The sequence below is a fragment of the Miniopterus schreibersii genome (genome assembly GCF_964146895.1).
Source record: "Miniopterus schreibersii genome assembly, chromosome: 13".
NCBI lineage: Eukaryota > Metazoa > Chordata > Mammalia > Chiroptera > Miniopteridae > Miniopterus > Miniopterus schreibersii.
Genome location: NC_138113.1, coordinates 11,159,093 through 11,179,947, shown reverse-complemented (window position 1 = coordinate 11,179,947; position 20,855 = coordinate 11,159,093). Strand labels below are relative to the sequence as shown.

The window sequence follows — 20,855 nt, the reverse complement described above, 5'->3', positions numbered from 1 at the left end:
CCACCTCCATCGAGCCCTGGAGACCAGTCTCCTGGCTTTGAGTCTTTGCTTCTATTTGCTTTAGCTGCTTCTCCCCCCCCCCCCCCCCCCAGTCTCCCTTTGGACTCAGAGGACAGAGATGGTGTCTTGTACCTTTCAGTAGCTTGGTGCCTGGCCCACAGTAGCTGGTAGTATTGGTGGTGGTGGTAAGGAGTACCAATAGTCACAGTAGTAATAGCAGTAAATAATAAAGCCAAGTTTATTGAGCATCTGTGTGCCAGGCGCTTCCTAAGTGCTTTAGTCACAATATTTCATTTACTACTCACAAAAAGTTTCTGAGCTAGGTATTATTTCCATTTTACAGACGAGAAAGCTGAGGCACAGAAACTTTCTGTAACCCATTCAAGTACACTCAGCTAGTGAGAGGCTGAGTCAGGACACCAGCTCGGGTCTGTCGCCTTGTGCAGCCTAACTGATGTTAGTTTATTAAATGCTGGTGCCCTGGTTTTCCAGCTGAGACTGAGCCAAGTGGCTGAGTAACGTGGACAAGGCCACACAGGTATGTGGCAGAGCCAGGCCTTCCTAGGCCAAGTCCTGCTCTTTCTTCCACTTTTCAGTGGCCTCCAGGGTCTCACGGACCCAGGGATTGGGGTCCATGGCCCATCTGAGTGGAACCTTCATGAATTGCTCTTAGGGTTGCTCTGGGAAAGTTGTGGCATGGAGAGGCAGGTGGGCAGCCCATTCCCTGTCTGTCAAAGCAGGTGCTTTCTTCAGCCTGCCCATCCAGGCCCTTCTCCCAAGAGGCTGGCCTGAGGGTGCGCTGGGTCTCCACCACCCTGGGCCAGCTCTGAGGAGTTTGATGGGGCAAGAGGGGGAAGGGTGTAGAACTTGGCTCCTCTCAACAATATCAGCTAGAAAATCAGTGAGATGAAAATGGCTTCATTCCCTCTTAGCTTGTCTTAATTAATTAATTGAGCAAACATTTCTTAAGCACCTACTACTTTGTGCCAGGAACTTGACTAAGTGCTGGGAGAGGGTGCAGAGACAAGCATGGCTCAGCTTGCCCTCTGGGAAAAGACACAAGCCAGTGGGCAGGTGAGAGCAGACTGTCCTTTAAGCAAAGCCTTGTCCCAGTATGTGCTGAGTCTGTGTCAGAGGGGCCACTCGGTGACGGTGGGTCTGTGGGCACCCAAACCAGAGGGAGTAGAGGCATAGCAACTTTGCCAGTGCTCCTGTGGCTTGGAGCATGGCAGGCTCTGCTCCCGATGGCCTTCAAAGGTGACCCTGGACACTTGGAAGCATTGTTTAGGGTGGCTGTGAACACCTGGTTGCTTGGCCCGGCTGTCACTAGAGATTGGATCAAGGTCATTGTCTGAGGCCATACTCTCTTTTCCTCCTTTCTTCTTTACCATTTACTATTTTTAAGTAAACTCTTTCTTTTAGGACAACTTTAGGTTTATATAATTATTGTGAAGACCTTCTGTCTCTTTTTGTTATTTATTTATTTATTTATTTATTTATTTATTATTATTTTCAATCCTCACCCAAGGATATTTTTCCATTGCTTTTCAGAGAAAGTGGAAGAGGGAGAGAGAGAGAGAGAAACATAGATGTCAGAGAGACACATCAACTGGTTGCCTCCTGCACTTGCCCGGCCGGGGCCAGGGATAGAGCCTGCAACTGAGGTAGGTGCCCTTGGCCTGCATTGAACCCGGGACCCTTCAGTCCACGGGCCAATGTTCTAACCACTGAGCCAAACCCGCTGGGCCTTCCTGCTATTTTTAAACACTCACCGCCTCCCCTGTGTTGATGCCTCGCTGGCTGCTGTTCCCGCCTCCATCTCCTCTGCCTTCTCCCAGGGAGCCTTCCTCCTGCTCTGGCCCCTCGAGCATCCCCCCCAGCTCTCCGCACAGCATCCATCTCTGCCACTCACTCGGCCTTCTTGGCAGACGCTGCCTGGCATATTTACTCATCTCCTTATGCACAGCGATGCCTCTGTGAGCAGAGCTCCTTTTAGTCAAGTCTGCCTGCGCAGAATGGGGGGAGGGGAGCGGCTGGCCTGGGGTGATGCTGGACACTGGATGAGGCTTTTGGGAGGAGGTCAGGACCCAGGCTGGTCCCCTGGGTGGAGACTCGCCTCCTGGCCTCCCCTCTGTGCAGCTGGGTCTGGGGTGGCAGGTGGGAATGGGGAGGTGATGGATGGCAAGAAGATGGAAGGGAGGGCATCCACAGGCCAGACCAGAGCCTGTGCTTTCTCTGCTCTAATGTCTCTATTAAGAATGGCAGCAGGATCAGGTAATCCAGAGACCCGCACCTTGTCAATTTTCTCTAATCTTCACCATGACCTTCAAGGTGGGCATTATTAGCTCCATTTTGATGAGGAAACCGAGACCACTTGCCCAAGGTCAGATGGAATAAAAATTGACATAGCTAGGATTCAACCTCGATCTTTCGAACTTAAAGTCCAGGCACTTTCAGGTGGCCCTGGGACCATGGTGTCCAGCAAGCCATCATCCTAAGACCAAATTAGCCCCTGGGGCAGGATCTGGGTTCTAGTTTTGGCGCTCTGCATACAGTGGGTGTCCAAACCACGTCAGGAGAGAGATGGTGTCCTAAGGGCGTCCCTTTGAAGACCTTCTCTCTGAGCCCCTCTCCTGCATTTGGCCAGGCTGATGAACCCAGAGGTTGATTGATGGCCAGTCTTTTCTGTCTTAGGGAGAAGCCCCCTGGAGGTCTCTTGGGATGTGTTAGTATGACCCTGAGCCAGACAGAGCAGGAGGTGAGAGGGAAGCTGGAGGGCAGGGGTAATGGCCCTGAGGGAGGCCGCTTGTGGTGGAAATGTTCTGGGTACCTGTCCCTTCCTGCCTCTTTGGAGCTGTCCTTCTAGCAATAACCCTAGTCAAGGGTGGGTCTAGGCAGCCCCTTTGTATCATGTGACCCTGGCCTAGGCCACAGTGGATTGGGCCAGGGATGGTCCCTTGATCCAAGAGGACCCAAGCTATTGTCTGCACTGAGCCAATCAGGTTGTCTTTCCCAGAGACTATGATCGGAGGCTGGTCAGCTTTGAGGAGCTGAGCTGCAGGGTTACAAAGAGTCTGGTCCTAGCTGGGACTAGGGTGAGCCAACGTCGCATGCAAGTCAGAGTTACAAGGCAAGAGACGCCAGAGTGATTGAACAGCAGAGACAGGGATGCTAGGGCCTGAGACGGGGGAAGGGAGAGGACTGGCCTCCTGATTCCAGGCCTGCTGCTTCTCCCATAACCCACACAGCTGCCCTGATCCCTCATCTAACTAGGTAACTGGGTGGCCTTGGGCTTACAAATGCGGTGTGTATGGTGCTTAGTTCAAGACCTGGCATGTGGAGGGTCTCAGGAAGTAGGAGCTGTTATTAATTTTATTATTTTCTAAAGCACAGATATGAGCTGCCACTCACCACTCAGAAGCCTTCCTTAGTTCCCCAAATGTACACAATTCAGTCTGTGGGTTTCCTGGTCTAGCACAGGCTGGCCATCCACAACCTGATCCACTCCCCACCTGGCCTTCTCTCCCCTGACTTGCCTGATGGTCCCGGTCCCCTCTGTTTGAAGGCTTCACTGCTCCTGTGCCACGCCTCACCTCTGAGTACTTCCCGGAGTTGGGGCTTCCCAGAGTTCCCTCCCTCATCTCTCTTGCCCTCAAAGGACAGCTCTAGGGCTGCCTCCTCTGGAACACATTCCTCTGCCCCCCAGCTTTGGGTGGAGGTGGGTCCCCCCTCCCCCACTGGCCCACCTTGCTCAGTGTCCATGGTATGTTCCCAGTGGATACATGAAGCAGGTCTTGATGGATGAGCTGGGTTTGGTGGGGAGGCCCTGGAGCCTGTGTGGTCCCTGTGGGCCCTGTCTCCATCACCTGCTTCCCTATGGTCCTTTCTGGTCATGGCTAGTGGCCCAGACAGCTCTGGGCTGGCAGGCGATTTGGCACCAGATGCCAGGAGATGTGAAGGAGGCTTTTCTTGGGCCCGGCACCCTCCCCAGGGCTCAGGATCCAGGTGGTGTAGGCTGGCATAGTGCCTAGGAGGAGAACTTTAGCCTGGAGGCAGCTGCCAGGACCTTCTCTCCCTTTGAGCCAGCCTGCAGATGTGGTGTCCCCTCCTACACACTCACTCCAACACCCTGCATGTCCCCCATGGTGGCCTCTTGACACAACTCTGTCCACCACTCAGGGCAGAGAGTGCAAGAACCAGATGGGCTATGGGGTGGACACGCTCAGGGAAACAGCGTGTCCGCAACCTCGATAAAGGGAAAAGAAGCCCGAATAGGACCTGGCCTCTGGGCCCTGCTGTTCCTTCAAGTTCTAAGCCATTAGGGATCTGAAAAGCCACCAAGTCCAGCCCCTCCCCCACACAGGCCCAGTGGACCAGAGAGACTCTTCTCAGGGGTTACGATTCCACCACTCTCTATGGAAACACACCTCGCTCAGCCCTGCTCCCTGCCTGTGGGAAATGCTCCTCAGGCAGAGGGAAATGACGGAGGCTCAGGCCATTCCCGCTCAGCCTGTCTTCAGAGGAGACAGCAAGCAGCTGCCCCCATCCTTGGGGACACTGCCCTTCACACAGAGACATGGAGGCAGATGCTCATGCCCCTGCCTGCCTCCTGCTGCCTGGCTCGCCCTGGGCTTGCCACCTCTACTCTGACCTCTGATTTTGCAGCCTTTTCCGTTATCTCTGCCACTCTGCCAGCCTTCCAAGCCCTCCACCCACACCACTGTTCGCTGCCCAGGACAGGACGACAGGCTGGCTGTGCCAGGGTATAAAAGGATGGCTTCATGGCTCCTATGGCTTACAGAGGCTGCCTATTTATGCATTAGTGTCCTGAGTTTGCTTTTTATGATGCCAAGAGCTCCAAGCTGGGCACTGTCCTCAGGTCCCAGGCAGTCTCCCCAGGACCCAGCTCTCTCCAGCTACTGCTTATAGCTCTGCTGTGCCTCTCCCTCCTTCCCCCAACGCCAACCTGGACTCTGGGAGAGCTGGCTTTCTCTGCACTTGACTTTATTCAAATGATTAAATGCCTCTGTCACTGCTCCCTCCTCCCCAATTCAAAACAATACCAGTGGACCTTTATATAGCACTTACTATGTGCCACCCTGCTCTAAGCCAGTTAATCCTCAAACCACCCTATTCGGTAAGTGCTATTATTATCTCCATTTGAAGATGCAGGAACTGAGCCAGGAGAGGTTGACTTGCTCAAGGTCATCTAAAAAGCACATGGCAGAGCCAGCCTACTCCCCCGTCCCCCCCCTCCACGCCCCATGTGCCTTCTACTCTCTTCGCTTTGCTCCTTTCCCCCTCTTCCATTTCAGAGGAGGTGGGGCTTCCCCTCCCAAGGCTGACCCCCTAACTTCACTCTTGGCTTTCCTCCTGGAGGCCACCCACTTGAGGGTATTTTCTTTTTTCTTTAAAATAAATCTTTATTGATTTCAGAGAGATGAAAGGAGAGGGAGAGAGAGAGAAACATCAATGATGAGAGAGTCATTGACCGGCTGCCTCCTGCACGCCCGGGCATGTGCCCTGCCCGGGAATCGAACCCTGACCGCCTGGATCCTAGGTCGACGCTCAACCGCTGAGCCACACCTGGCCGGGCGAGGGTATTTTCAATTGTCCTCTGCCAGCTCCTCACTGTTTTAAAGACTCCTCAAGTCTTTCAGAAAAGGAAAGGGAGGGAGGCAGGGAGGGTGGCAGGGGGCAGGCCCACCATGCCCTCTCCTCGGTCTTGCTTTTCCTTCACCCATCAGGCTGCCCGCACTTCATCCACTGAGACCGCTCTCCCCGAGAGCATCAGGAATTTCCCGAGTCCCAGGCCCAGTGAGTGCCCTGTGGCAGGGCTGCCCTAGCTCCGTGGCACTCTGGGACAAATTCGAACAAAGTGGGCTGGCTCCTCTGGGTGGACGCAGCCCTGGGAGTACATCGCTGGGTGAGCAGGCTGGACTTCAGCAACCCGAACCCCACAGCTGGATTCTTTTGGGCAGCGCACAAGCTGGACAGTCACACATGGTAACTGTGGCTGTTGGCGTCCTGATTTTCCTTCACATCCTGGCCACACTCAGCCCTGACGGCCAGTCCTCCTCCTCGGGAAACTCCACCCCCCTGCTTTCCACTGGTCCTTTGCAGTCTCCCCTGCTGCCCTGCTTCGTTCTGCATCTTGACTGTTAGGAGTGGGCCAGGACTTTGCCTGGGATGCTCTGCTGCTGGTTCCAGGGAGGCCATCAAGGCCTGGCCTCCAGCTGTGCTCCACGCTGTGTTTCCACCCACCACCTGGCTGAACCATGACACCCAAGCCTGGCTTGGCCACCTGAAGGCATCGTCTCTCCCACCTCAATGCTGGCCCTGTCTGTGCTGTCTGATTTCTGATCATTCATTCCTCAGCCAGGTGAACACCTTGCCTTTCCCTCTTCATCCCTCATGCCTAGTCTCGGCCATCCCTCCATTCCTAGCTCTGCCCTTTCTTTCTGTTCCTCCAGCCACCACCATCATCTGGGCCCTCTCACTCTCCAATCTGGACTTGAGCAGCTGTTCTTAACTGTCACCTCCCAGCAGCTTCCAGTCCCCTCTCCTCTTAGTCTTCGCCACAACTATTTCCAGATCATGCTCCACTCTGAACAGTCCTCTCCTCTGCTCAAAACCTACCATGACTCCCTATTGCCTGCTGGGAAAGAAGCCCAAACTTTCATCCTGCCTTTCAATGCCCTCTACCCTATGTCCTACCTCTCCAGCCTCAGCTATTGATGTGTACCCTACCCAAGGACAGGGTTTCAAAGCTAACCTTTGGAAATGCTTTCCCATAGCTCAGCTCTCTGGAAGGCTGCCAGGGAGGAGGTGAGTGGGGGAGGTAAGGGGGTAGGGTGGTTCTGCCCTTACCGCCCCAAGCCAAGCTAAAGCCTTTTAATTGTCATCAGCAGCCTGACAGCTACCCTTCATCTGAGCAGCCTGGACTAGGGTTCAGCCAGACTGGGAACGTGGAAGGCAGGTGTCAGGGCAGGTGGGGAAGGGATGAGGGAACAGAGGAGCCTCAGGCTGGGAGTCACTCACCCAGGGAGAAGGGCCCGGCTTGGAGGGGCGTTAGCAGGACAGTGGGGGCAGCATGTTCTGGGGGGCGGGGGAGGGCATTAATCCCAACAGTCCTGTTGTGCAGCATTTTAGTTTATCACTCACTTTGGAGTGTCTGACATCAGAGAGGCAGTGGTCACTGTCACACCCCCACTGAAGAATAACGAAGCTGAGGCTGGGCAAGTGAGGTGACCTGGTCAAGGACAGTGAGATGCGAGTTTTCTGGGGGTCCCCCGCTGCCAGCCCACCTGCTCGCCCCAGGCTGCATCCAGGCTTTCAGCACAGCAGGAACCTTCCTGGCCATGCAGTGGGGGCTGGTTAACTCTGGCACTCAGCGGGGGTCCTGGGGAGGGGGCACATCTTGCCCTGCTCCATTCCTGGCCCAAGTTGGCACCAGCACCTGGGAGGGCAGCCGGCCAGCCACGTGCCAGTGTTACTTTAAAAATAAACCAGGGAAGAGCGAGGCTTAAAAATAACCCAGGGGGTGTGTGAGGAGCTAATCACTGCTGCAGCCCCTGTCAGGGCTTCAGGAGTGTGGCTGGGCCCCAGGTGTCTGTATGTTGGGTCCCCTCTGCTCATCTCCTCCAGCAGGGAGACAGGTACCAGGCCCTCCCAGGGCAGCTGGGGGCTGACAGGGCCTCAGAATCTGATGGAGGAGCTGGAGGTAGCTCTGGACATCCTAGGCAGCCTCCCATCATGACCAGGCCAGGGAGGCTAGGGAGCCCAGGGAGGGAGGGGAGCACCCAGGCTGTGCAGAGAGCTCCATGCCCTAGCTACTGCCAGGGCTCCTCTACCTCACTAGCCTCTGGGCCTCGTCCACAGCTTCTCACTGGAATCACTCTGGCTCCAAAAGGGACTTTGAGGTCTTGAGTACCCCCCCCCTCGCGCCACTATTCTCTGAAGTGCATGTATTGGTGGTGGTAGCCAGGTGGCCAGTTTTGCAAATTACGTCTCCCTATTTAGGACTCCTGGCAACCACTTCTCATCTGTACCATTCTCTTGAGAACTTTGAGGCCCATCTTGCCCCACTGGGGTGAAAATGCAAAACCTTCCTGGCTGCCCACTCCTGGTTGCTACTGCAGGCATCCCTGGCCTGTGAGCTCCTGTTTCTGGACCCTCAGTGCCGAGCAGGGGCTGAGCTGCAGGCTGGCCAGGCCTGAAAAATCCCAGGCTCTTTCCAAATGGCAGTCAAGGAGGCAGAAGCCACATTCCCATCCCGCAGGCCCAGGCTACCCAAGGCTCTCAAAAACCCTTGCAGATCCCCCACCTTGGTGCGAGGACATCTTGCAGTGACCAGGGGGGAGGAGGGGACACAAAGGCCAGCTTAGGATGCAGCTGAGGACAGATGTGCAGGATCAAAGAGAAAAAGCAGAGCTTTCTGGGAGGAGGGAGGCAGAGGCCAAGACTGCTGGAAACTGACAGAAATGATCAAAGAACAAGGGTGCTTTGGGGGTGGGGTGGGGATGGGGGAAGAGCTGGCAGCTGGGAGGCGGGGCCGCTGCAGGATGAGCAGAGACTTCGGTGACGATGACGGACAGGCCTGGCTTCAGGTCCCTGGCTGGGTGCCCTGAGCCCATAACCTTGCTGGGCCGTAGGCCTCATTTGCATAATGGACATAATGGTAACTACCTCGTGGGCCTCCGCGGGAGGAGGTGTGTGAGGCGTTTGTGAAAAGCCTGAAACTGAGCTGCTATATTGCTCTTTCTCTGCCCTGTCTTTCCTGGACTCCGGCTCTTCTGTTCTACTTCAGGCTGGACAAATACAAAAGACGCCCCTGCCCCTCTCACCGCCCCACGCTCCTGGAACAAGCTGTCGAATGTTACACCGTTTTCATGGTCAGTGTCTCCAACGGCCACTGTGTTGCCAGACTCACTGGTTGTTTCTCTGCAGTCATCTGACCCGATTGCCCAGCAGCAGCTGGCAGTGAATGGCTCCCTCTCCTGACTCTCCTCCTGGCCTCCAGACACCACACTCCTCAGGTTTCCTCCAGTCTCCTGGCAGCCCCCTTCTGTGTCTGCCTCCTGGTGTAGGAGAAGGGGCTGGCCCTGGCTCTCCTCTCCCCTCTCCCCAGCTGATCTCCTTTAGTCACACTTTAAATATTATTTCCATCTGATAACTCCAAAATTTATATCTCAGCTTTGACCTCTCTGGTGAGCTGAGCTGCAGACTTGTCTTTCTTAACTGCTTCATGGATTTGTAATAAGTATTTCAAAATTAACCTGTGTCTAAAACAGAAATCGTGAATCTTATCTTTTTACTAAACCCGTTAGTCTCCAGGTTTTATTTCCCAGCTCAGAAAATGCTTACCCTCTACCCAGTTGCAGGCCAAAGACCTTGCTAATCTTCTTTCCCTGACTCCCAGCACCCTCTCCCTCCCTCCTCTCCAACACATTACTCCTATCCATCAGCAGGTAGGGCCAAGTCTGCCTCGGAAACACACTCTCAGCCCCCTCTGCTCTCCACCTCCAGTCTCCACCAGGTCCAGTCCTCCATCATCCTCTCTTTCAAGTCACTGAACTGCAGCCTGGCGGGTCTCCCAGCTTCCCTCTCATGCTACACCCATCTGACCTCCACAGAGCAGCAGGGGGATCTGGTAAAAATTTAAATTATATCCCACTACAACCTGCTTAAGGCCTTCCAGAGACTTCCATCCCACTTAGAATAAAATCCAAGCTCTTGACTGGGGCATCCATGGACCCTGCAAGATCCAGCCCTTCCCAGTCTCCACCTCTTTGCTCAGTATGCTGTATCCGCACCCTTCTTTCTGCTCCTATTCCTCAAACACGCCAGACTTTGGCCTACCTGCATTTGCTGTTCCCCACTGGAAGGTTCTTTTCTGATCTTTGCATTACACAGGTCCCTCCCAGGAAGGGTCTCCGGGACTGCCCATCGTGCTTACTGACTCCTGGCACTTGTTACCATTGAGATGATGTTTCTATTTGTGGTCACATAATTTAGTTTTTTGACTATTTGCTTCCTCTGAAATGTGGGCACCATGAGGACAGGGGATGAGTCCCTGACGCCTAGAATGGTACGCAACACGTGGAAGATGCTCTGAAAAACACAGGGAATGTAAGGATGACTGTGAGGGTGCCTGAAAGAGTCAGGAGGCCTGAGTTTGAGGACTGGCTCTGTTACTGAACTGCCAGTGGCTGGAGTGGGCCGCACCCCATCTCTCCCTGTACCTCACCCTGGTTCTCAGTCTCCTCATCTAGAAGAGAGAAAGGTTGGACTGAATCAGTGATTCCCAAGGAATCTGAAGGACCCCAGGCATTGCCATCCACTGCCAAGCTGAGCCCTTGTTCTGCATGAGCACGCCAGTGTCTGCACACTGAACGGACCCCACTCAGCCAAAGGCTGAGGAAGATGCTGACCTTTGCTTGGCCTGTGTATGCTCTGCAATGGGTAATCGTGTAATGTCCCATAAACCTTGTGAGATATCAAACCATCGTGAAGCCCCATGTGAGCTAACGCCGGCCCCTCACAGGTCTACCAAGTCACTGGTCTGGGTGGGATGTCACAGGTTCCATGAGCAAGACCTTAGCTCCCAGGACCTTGGAAGCCTGAGTTAGCCTAGGGCTTGAGTTGCAGGACTGGCCACCAGTGTGTCCCCCCTGGGCCAGCTCAGGTGCAGAGGCAGTCTGGGAAATGAGACTGTCTGCTACCTCTCTCTAGGCCACCTCCTGTCCAAGCGCTGGCTGGGGTTAGCCTGCTCTCAGCCCCACTGCTTCCTCCCATACCCCAGCCACGGGCTTCCGTGGGAGCTGCCAGCATGAGCGGCCGCCCTTTCCGGGTGGGAGGCTCCTGCATTCCAGCTGTCCCAGGGGTTGGGGCAGTGGACTTGCTCTGCTGATAACCGGGCCTAGGCCACAGTCAGAAATGCTTTCTTTCCAGAAGGGGGGTGACTTGGAGGTCCTGGACAGAGCTCTATTCTTGGGATTGGACACAGAGGAAGTCCCTCCAGGGCTCAGCCAGCATAGGGTGAAATGGGGACAAGAGTGTAGTTCTGGGGAGTGTGCCTCTCGGGAGGGTCTGGAAGAAGAGAGGCCAGGAGCAGGTCCAACAGAGGCTGTTCAAGCTGCAAGGGGCTCTGACCACACCAGCCAGTTCTTTGTGGATAAGCCCAGGGTGAGATGTGACTTGAAGTAGATCTTACAACCAAGTAGGAGCAGAGAAACAGTGGAGGGCACTGTGTCCCCCATTTCCCTCAGTCAGCTGCACTAAGTTATCAGTCACAAGTCTGAGAAAATATGAACAGCCTCTGTAAATCCACTAGACAATCCCGAGGGCAGGCAGGGGACATCGGGCCTCTTTGGTGCTCCGGGAAGAGGAGAGTGCTTGGGACTCTGGGGCGTTGAGTTGAGCGAGACACCAGAGGAAAGGAGGCTGCCAATGAGTTTGGGTCTAGGTGCCTTTCTCTCTGGCCCCATCTGGAGGTGGGCCAAGGATCATGAACAGCCCTAGAGGGTCTTACTCTGTCTAATCTTCATGGTGGAAAATCCCCCAGGCGGGCCATGCTGAAGTCGGGGGACACTGGCTCCGCCTGGCCAAAGCCCCCACTTTGTTCCCTGGTGAGTGATGCTCGCACAGCTGAGGAGCCTCCCCTGGGCTGATGTCCTTCCCTGGGGGTTGTTTGAGAGCAGGCTGAGAGCTAAAGCCATGAAGGGGAGACCCAGCCTGTCTCTAGGACCCCCACTGAGACTCAGTCCCTGTTCTACTCTGAGCGTGGGGGAAACTGACCTTCTCCTGGGGCCACCCACTGACTCCTGATGTCTCTGCCACCTGGCTCACTCCAGGCGCTTTGGCTTGTGAACTCCAAAGATTCTTCCTCCACTGCCCCTTGAATGCTTCTTAAAGACCAAGGAAACCCAGAAGGAAAATGCTAGCTGTTGGCTCGCCAGGGGCCCACCTCCCAACCGCAGAATGCTGATCTGAAGAGGCTCTCTGCGCTCCTGTGCCTGGGTGTGGATTCTTCCCCCTGGGAAGTGTTTAAAACTTACCCCCTCCTAGGCTTAGCGCAGGTCTAATGAATTAACTCTTGGGAGCTGGGCCCTGACACTCATGGCTCTGGTCCAAACAACTGAGGCTCCTGGGACAAACTTCCTACTCAACACACAGGGGCCACCTTACCCCCCCTTACCCCATCACCAGTGCACCGGTGAGCACTCCAAAGAATCATCACTCTGTTCCAGCGTCTAGTTTCAGGTTCCTGTCCAGAAGGACAGTGTTAACAAATGCGCGGAACTAAGGCCACTTTGTGACGACTGCCCCATGACACTACTGTTTGCCTACATAGGCTGACATGTGCTTCTCAAATGTACTAGCATCTGTACATATGGTGGGTATGACCCACCTCCAGCCGTCAGAGGAGAGCTTGGTTTTAGGGTTGGAAGGTCTGGATTTGACTCCCGCTCCCACAGTTACTGGCTCTGGGTCGCAGGAAGTGACCTCATGTTCTCAAGTCCAGTGTCTTTGTTGGCAAAATAACAGTACCTACGCCTCTGGGTTGCTGGGAGGCTCAGAAGAGAACCTGTGGGACCAGGTGCTTTGTAAACCAAGTGCGGTGTGTGCTCTATGAAGCCCTGCTCTGCCACTTGCCAGCAGTGTGACTTTAGGAGCATTTCTTAATGTCTCTGAGCCTCAGTGTCCTCATCTCTAACATGGGGATTATAATAGCACTGCCCTCATTGGGGACTGTGAGGATTCAATGAGATAATACACGTAACGAGCTCAGCCCAGAGAAACCTCCCAGTGAATGGCAGCCTAGGTTCATGGCTGTGGAAACCAAGGCAGGCTCCTTGGGGAATGGCTGCTTCATGTCAGGTCTAAGGTGTGGATGGAGTCACCCAGGGAAGATCCCTCTGTTGCATCGATCTGAGATTTGCTTCTGCCTGGAACCACCTGCCCCCTGCCTGCTCCCAAGGCCCCAGGAAGACTCGCCCCGTCCCAGAGGAGAGGCCGCTTCCTGTCTGAGAGCCTAGCGTCACTCTCCTGCAGCTCCACTGGAGCCTGACAATTTGGGTCTCTGGAGAGAGCCCCCCAGATGATCCTGTGGCCGGCAGGCTGGAATGTGCCTCTCCGGATGTTTCTGAGATGGTTATTTCTGCATTGGAGCTGTGGTCAGGAGAGGCCCTGCACATTCCTGAAAAGGGACACTGAGTCCGCGCCAAGCCGTGGGGCCTTGAGCAGAGAGGAAGGGGATCTGGGAGTGGGGGTCTGGTGCTGTCCACGCAGAGAATATCCACAGAGCATCATCTCTCACTGGCTTCAGTCTGGGCTCCAGAGTGGACCTACGGCCCAGAAAAGGAAGTGTGTCTGGGGGAGGGACAGAAAGCATGTCCTGGGGGCTGGCTGAGGTCTGCTGAGTGACCAGGAGAAGGTGAAGGTAGGTGATCAGGATTCAGGTTGTCATTACCCTCTGGTTCAGCTGGAGTCATGGGGGCACCCACTAGTTCAACTGAGCTGATGAGGGTAACCACTAGTTCAACTGGGGTCATGGGGACACCCACTGGTCAGGATCCAAGAAGTGGATCCAAACACAGGTTGGAGTCTTTCACTTCCCTCCTCCAGCACCTGTCAAATCGAGGTCATCCATCAGGGTCTAGCACTCAGCCCCCTCCAGGGTCTGCTCACAACCACTTTTTCTTGGGCATGCTCATGCCCCTCAGCCAGGCTCATGCTGTTCCCTCATCCTGGAAAGCTCCCACTGCCAATCTTCACCTACTGAAGTCCTCGCTCTTCATTCAAGACTACCTGAAGCAGCCCCTGCTCCAGGAAGCCTTCTCCGATCCTTGTTTTAGTCATTCTGCTAGGATTTAGCATGTTTTAGGATTCAGTTTGTGGTGTCAGGATCCTACTGGACCAGAGGTTCCTTGGGGAAGGATCTGGGTCTTAGTTTTCTATTCTCTTGGTATAGTGCCTGGCACTGAGGATAGCTCAATGCTTTTTGGTAAACTGACTAAAATGAAGGCTAGCTTCAGCTCTATTTGGAAGGTGACCCAGAGGGTCTGGGGGCCCCTAGGACACGTTTGAGTCCTACTCTGGGTGCTCTAACTTTCCAGGATACTCCCTTGAAGATTAAGAAATCAAAGCATCTCAGGATTGGGAAGAATCTTAAAAGACATTTATTGCAGCCCCCAGTCTGAAATATGGGCAATGTGATATCTTTTTGATGTGTCAATTTGGCTAGGCTTAATCAAACACTAATCTAGAGGTTGCTTGAAGGCATTTTGTAGATGTGATTAAAGTCCATAATCAGTTGTCTTTAAGTAAAGGAGATTAGTTTAGATAACTTGGGCGGAACTGATTCAATCAGGTGAAAGGCTTTCCCAGCTGAGTGGAGGATTCCCTGAAGAAGAAATTCTGCTGGTGGACAGCAACTTAGCCCATGCTGGAAGGAATTCCAGCCTGTCCTTCCTGATGGCCTGCTCTATGGATTTGGAACTTGCCTAGTCAGCCACTATTATCACAAAAGCCAGTTCCTTATAATACATCTCATGACATATATCTCCTACTGGTTCTACTTCTCTGGTTGAACCCTAACTGATACAGGTGACCTCTGCGGCATGCCTCTCCAGTGTCTTCTGTATGCTTCCTCTGGTGGGGAGCTCACCACCTCTCAAGGCAGTACAATTCACCTTTGGTTAAGCTCAACTCTAACAAGTTCTTAATTATATCGGGCTTAATTCTTTCTATGGACTCTATCCACTGGTGCTGGTTCAAACACGTGTGCCAAATCAGCCCAAGGTTGATTCTTCTACCTTTCAATAGCCCAGCAGATATTTGAAGGCAGTACTCATGCTCTGCAGTCCTGCCTCCACCAAGTGTCCTTCATTTGACATGCTGTTCCCCTCCTCTGAATGTTCCCCAGGTTGTTGATGTCCCTCTTAAAATGTGAAAACACATGTGGCCTGACAGTTCTAGAAAAGAGTAGGCCTTGTCCTGCTACCTGCATTACACACTGTAGCTAGCAACAGAGTGAGTGTATCTGGTAGCCATAGGGCCTGGCGACTTCTGTGGGCCTTTGCTGTCTGAATCCCAGGCCATGAAAGAAGAAATGAGGCTGAGCCTTTTCTTCTAATGGGGGCTGGAGGCCGTACTGCCCCTGGGACTTTGGTTAGATGCCCAAAGGAAATTCCCTGGCAGACATGGGAGGAAGGGAAGTCAACTGAAGACCAGTGGATTCTTGTTCGCAGGCTTCCCTATGGGACAAGCCCTTTTCCATTCCTCTCCCTTTCCACCCTCCCTTTCCACTTCCCTTTCTCTCACCCACAGTGACCGTATAGCACGTGGCGCCACCCAGGCTCCATGGCTGGCTCCCATGGGGCAAGTCACAGCCCTGCTCTAAACCTCAGAGAAAAGTCCATTGGCTCTGAGGCCATTGGCTCTAACATTCCAAGACCAGATTGCTAAGGATCTTCCCAGTTCTAAATCTTCTTGTGCTTAAAACCACAGTTCATATGTCTATTTTCAGGAGTCAGGTCTCCAGATTATTTAGATCCTTGCTACTAGAAGTGTGGACCATGGATCAATAGCATTAGGTCCCTTGGGGCCTTGTTAGAAATTCAGAGTCTCAGGCCCCACCCCAGACCTACTGATTCAGAATCTGCATTTAAACAAGATCAACCAGGTCATTCTCTGGATCTGACCATTTGGGAAACATTAACATAGAAAATTGTGCATTGCTGAGCTAACCCACATCAGTTCCCCTGTGGAACAGCTTCTCTACACACATGGGAAGACAGCGGCACAATAGGGAAGTATTTGTTCCTCCCGTGAGTATAGGGGCAGAAGGGGGGGGAAATGGGGGAAGGAGAGAGAAAGAGGATAATTTGTCTAAGGCCTCTCAGGAGAGAAAGACCCTGTTTCTAGCTCCTAGGCTGGGCTCCTGTGGTGTATTCATAGCAACCGGTGCCCCCTTCACAATGAGGTCCTTGGGTGTCACTGGAGGAAGCAGGGATGTCACTAGCCTCAGCTTGGCAGGGATCCCAGGAGGCCACAGGACCAGGAGGACTGGGGCTGTTTGCTCTAGGCAGCGGATGGGCAAGTGAAAATGTGACTTGCAGCAGTCGTTGGGGTGGGGAGGTTCCAGGTGAGGAACAGGTCTCCAGGGGCCACTGGAAAGCTGCCTGAGCATGGGCAGTTTCTGGACTACGAGCGAGTGTGGACAGACAGAGGTGGTAGCGTAAGCTTGGCTGTTGACTGCCCTCTCAATGACCACAAGAGGCATTTGTCAGGTGACTGTCTGAGAACCAGAGGCTAATGGAAGAATCAGGAGGAGGCCCAGGGCCAGCAGAAGAGGCTGGTTGGCAGCTTGCTCTCTTTTCTAAGAGTCCGCAGGGGACCCCAGAGTGCGGAGTGAGGTGTTAGTGAACAGGGCTCCAATGCCAGCTCTGAGGACAACGGCAAGTGTGGCCTTTAGCAAGTCCCCTTTCCAATCTGAACTATAGTTTCCATGCTATAAAATGGTAGGACTGGAGCTAAAATTCTGATTTCTCTTTGGGCTACGTGCTTTATCCATAGCTCCGAGGGCAATCGATCCGGAACCTGAGGCCACGGCTTGAGTGTCCTGTATGGACCCTGGTACCCATTTTCACTATTTGTGATGTTTGTATAGAAGGGATGGCAGAGGCTCTATGGGAGCTAGGGGGCTGCAGGGCTCTGTGAAAAGATACTCCCTACGGTCTTGGGTGTAAGGCCTGGTGCTATCATTTTATATTTGTAGGGCCCTGGGCCAATTTCTGAACCTCTCAGAGCTTCCCTTTCCTGGCTGTAACAAGATGACAACGCTGGCCCTCCCAGAGCGGTTGTGGGGATGCAGGTGGCAAGAGGGCCTCGGACAGTGCCTGATGTGTGAGAGGCACACGGCACTCCCCTGCGTCCGAGGCTGAGATGGCATCATCGGTCCAGGGGAGAGGGAGCGCTCATCCTGGGTCTCAGCTGAGGTTTGCCCAAACTGATAATGGTCTCAGTCAGAGCCGGGTCTCTTCCCTTCCTGCGGGCTGACTGCAGGAAAATCATTTTTATATATTTTTTAACTACAAAATCAACTCACAGATTCACTGTTTGTGCTGCCAGCTGAAAGCTGTTTATAGTGGTGATTTTCATGACATTCATCTGTGCTTGTTTATGTTTTCTTTGAGAATACTTATTGTGTTTGTCCTGTCTCCACTGTGGCCAGGCATGTGTCTACTATTTCTGTCCGATTCTCACCCCACTCCCTCCATGTCTCCAGCCCCCAATCGTGATATGTGGGAACTGGACATGTAGGCAGGAGGCATGGCCGGCAGAAAGACCTCTGGTCAAATACACCCATTTTGTAGATGAGGAAACTGATGGTCACAGGGGACCAGCAACTGTGCTAAGTGGAACTGGAACTTTTGCCTCCTTGCTCCACTGCAGGGTAGGTTCTCCTACCTCTGTGCACCTCACTCTCTGGTAGGTTTTCTGCAGGGTCTGCCTGCTCGGATGAGGGAGTATTGCCCCAGAGTCTGGATGGCAGGCAGACTCCAGGCATAGGTGATGATCTTGGAAACCTGAGATGGGGAATGGGATTAGGAAGGCAAAGGGAAGCAAGTAGCAGCCTCTGATTTTCAACCCCACTGTCCCCACCTGCTAGCAAGGAGCAGAGGTAGCTGTGGTCATGTGTATCCTTGGGAAAGAGCAGTTCCCTTCTGTGGGGGAAGTAATAATACACGGACAGTAGTATTAATAACACTAATAGTTGCAGATACTGTTTATTAAGTGCCTGCTCTGTACCAGGCACTTTCTTTATATTATCCCATTTGATCCTGGGAGGCAGATATTATCCTCTCATTTTGGAAATGACAAAACAAGCTCAGAGAGACTAAGTAATTTGTTCAAGATCGTACAGTTGGTGGCGCGGGTGGGAGGAATTAGTGGAGAGGAAAGTTGAGAGATGAGCCCAGGCGCTCTGGCTTTTGAGCCACTACCCGCGTTCCTACACCACCCTCGGCAAAGGCTTGTGTGGTTGAAGCAGAGGAGTGGCCTGTGGGCAGAGAGGAAGGAAATGCCGACTGAGAGTGGGCAGTGGGACTGTTCCAGGCTGGGCTGCCCTTCCACCCCCCTGGGAAGTCAAGAGGGGACTGGGAACAGTGGAGTGATAAACAGCCGGGGCCCCAGTGCTAAGAGAGATGGTGGGTTGTGAGGGGAACAGGCTGGGGTGACGGAGAGAACGCCAGTCTGGGTGCCCAAAAGTTCAGGTCCTAATCAGGGCTGTACCTTGAACTTGCTGTCTGACTGGGCAAGTGCTCACCTCTCTGGGTGTCTGGATGATGGGTAATGTTTCCTTTCACTCTTCTATTTGAGGGCTCTGGGATTTGGGGATGGCAGGTCACTTCTGTACTTTCTTCCTTCTTGGAAAGATGGAACAAGTACAGGTTCCTTCATGAGCGGCCGGCTTGAACTCATAGCCTAAGTGTCCCCAGGCCTAAGGCAGGGAATGGGAACCTGTGCTCAGCTGGGACCAGGCTGGAAGCTGGGGAAAGAGCAGAACAGAAGCTTTTCTGCTCCAGCCCCTCAGCTAATCAGTCACCTGGTCTCTTGTTGCCTTAGAGCCACGAGGATTCTGGGGACCTGCAGTGGGAGAATGGGCACCTGTGAGCCTGTGGCAGTCTCAGGTAGGCCTGGTGCTGGGCACAGCTCTGGCACGTGGTCTGAGTTGGTCAGGGGTCAGGGTGCGGGGAGGCGGAAGGCTGGAGAGAGCTTTGTTAGGGGAAAGATAAACTGGCTACTCGGTGCCCTGGAGATACAAGGGTCTGGGCTGAGTTCTTTAAGTGGAGAAAGAACCGGCAAAATATCCAGGGCATGGGAGGGAGGCTGAGTTGAATCTGCGCAGGTGCCTCCTTCCCCGTCACAAGGCCATGGGTGAGTCATTTACACACAGCTTTCAGTTCCTCCACTGACAAATGTAAGTAATAATGCCCATCCTGAAGGGTCGACAAGGGAATGAATTGAGGAGATAGAAATGAAGTTTCAGATAGAGCCTGCCAAAGAGTAGGTATTAAATGGTGGCTACTATTATTGTTGCTGTTAATAATAATAATAAATAAAGAGGCATCCTGAGCAAGTGAAAGGAGTAGGGGCATGGGAGGCAGGTTTCGCTACCCTCTGGCTGTGTGACTCCCATCACCTCTCTGTGAGAGGTGGAACTAGCTGATCTCAAGGCCCCTTCCTGCTCTGACAGCCTCTGGGCTATGAATAGATGGGGCTGGGGCCCCGGAGGAGTTTAATGACTCAACAGCTAGAGAGGTTAAGCTTCCCAGAAAAGAGTTTCTGTTTGCATTTGATGAACTTAAGGCCCAAGAAGGGAAGAGTTTCCTGGCTGGGAGGCCAGAGATGAGGGAGCTGAGAAATCCTTGCAGCCAGCAGAGGCTGTGACTAACCAGGTAAATGACTAACGCTGACCCTGCTGACCCTCAACCAATCAGGGCTGCCCGTGGTGGGTGTCCTGCAAGCTGGCATCACTGAGCACGTCTTGGCCATGCCAATCCTGGCTGGCTCTGGGCTTCACAGCATATGGAGGCAGAGGAAGCAGCAAAGAGACCAGCAGGGGAAAGAGCACTAGACTTGGAGTCAGAAGACCCAGCTTCTTGCTCTAACTCCCTGCTCAGCTGCATTACTTTGGCAGGGGGGGGGGGGTAGGGGAGTCTTTTCCCTTCCCTGAGCCTCCCTGCCTTCATCTGTGCAATGGAGCCAACGATACCTGCCCTGAAACTTCCCTGAGCTGTGAAGGCTGGGACTCAAGACATTGGATGAAAGGGCATTATGACCATTAAGGTACCGAATGAATGGGAGGTTCTGTCATTATTCTGTCCCAATGGGATTGCTGTGCCTCAGGAGACACACTTGAGTCCCCAAAAGGGTCAAGTGGACAGAGGCTGCTGCCTTTGGGTTTTGGGTCAGTCTAACTATAAGGCCCCTTCCAGCCATCTGATCACAGCCCAGGAAGGTTTTTCTTAGAGTAGAGCTCCTGTGGGCAGCCTCCAGCCAGGTGGCATAGCCAGAGTGAAAGGTGACAGAGAGGGATGGTTGGCTGAGGCAGGGAGTGGGCAGTGCCAGTCGGGGGCCCCCACAGGCCTAGGGTGGTGCTTTGATGCTGTCTGTCCTCTCGCCCAGCACTTTATAAATAAATAATCACCAGAACCGCACCCGATCTGTCTCTACTTCCAGCCTTTAGCTTCTCTCTTGGTGAGGACTACAAGCACTTTGGGAAACGGCAGGGATGGAGGGAAAAGACTGTCCTTGCATTTCTGCACACCTTAAACCCATCAACAGCCTTCTGTGTGCTCATGTGTGTCTCTGGGTACTGTGCCAGCATGGGGAGCACAGAGATGGGGGACCGCAGGGCCCTGCCCACATGAATGTTAATTACAGTGTGGTTAAAGAGACAAAACACATCCCCTACAATTTAAATAACCATGCAAAAGAGCCTCCAGTGTCACGCAGGTCACCCAGACAATAAATCCTGCAGCTTTTCAGAGCAGTGGCTTGGGATGTTCTTAGAGACTTTACGGAGGAAATGGGGTTTGAACTGGACGTGGAAGGTCAGCTTGGACAAGATAAATAGAAGACAGAGAAAAAGGCGTGCCAGACAGGCACACTTAAGGTGTTCTTAGGGAACAGGCTGGCTGCAGCTGAGGGATCATGTCAGTAAGAAGTGAGAAATGAAGTTGGACATAGAGATTGGAGCCAAGTGTAAAGGTCCTTAAAATCTGAGATAAAGAGCACAGAACAGATTCCACGAGTAAGGGAACCACTGAGGGCTTCTGAGCAGC

At 53.4% G+C, this 20,855-nt stretch overlaps 1 protein-coding gene and 1 long non-coding RNA gene across 2 annotated transcripts in view; one reads left to right on the top strand and one right to left on the bottom strand.

Moving 5' to 3' along the window:
• The window catches only part of LOC308566436, a 30,923-nt gene extending 20,422 nt beyond the window's left edge, over positions 1-10,501 (top strand). The window contains exons 2-3 of the long non-coding RNA XR_014000154.1: positions 1,552-1,664; positions 8,810-10,501. This is a non-coding gene — a long non-coding RNA (uncharacterized lncRNA). The remainder of the gene's footprint in view (positions 1-1,551; positions 1,665-8,809) is intronic.
• Positions 1-20,855, bottom strand: part of KCNK3 (potassium two pore domain channel subfamily K member 3) — a gene marked incomplete at both ends in the record, with an annotated part of 35,429 nt that overhangs the window by 12,554 nt on the left and 2,020 nt on the right. The window lies entirely within an intron of this gene.